Consider the following 302-nt stretch of genomic DNA (forward strand, 5'->3'; position numbering starts at 1 on the left):
GAAAAGGGTAGATGATACACCCCCTGAGGGAAAGAGTGGATACCTAAGTATTACTCTGATCCGGACGAAAGCGCTGACGCCTTGTCTGGATCACATCCCTTAGGTCTTTTACCTACCTTCCTTTGACCCATGATTCTTCCTACCCCTACCCGCGGGCAGCGGAGGAGCGCGAGCCGCGACACTAGCCTTCTGTGCCCGTCTCTGATCCTCAAACCGAGACGGGCCAGGACCCCTGGGTTGTTCGGGCTCAGACCTGGACCTTCGTGAAGGCCGCTGAGCGCGCCTTTGCCTCCCTGCACTTC

Source organism: Sinocyclocheilus rhinocerous, unplaced genomic scaffold (assembly GCF_001515625.1).
Source record: "Sinocyclocheilus rhinocerous isolate Xijiao unplaced genomic scaffold, SAMN03320098_v1.1 scaffold5278, whole genome shotgun sequence".
NCBI lineage: Eukaryota > Metazoa > Chordata > Actinopteri > Cypriniformes > Cyprinidae > Sinocyclocheilus > Sinocyclocheilus rhinocerous.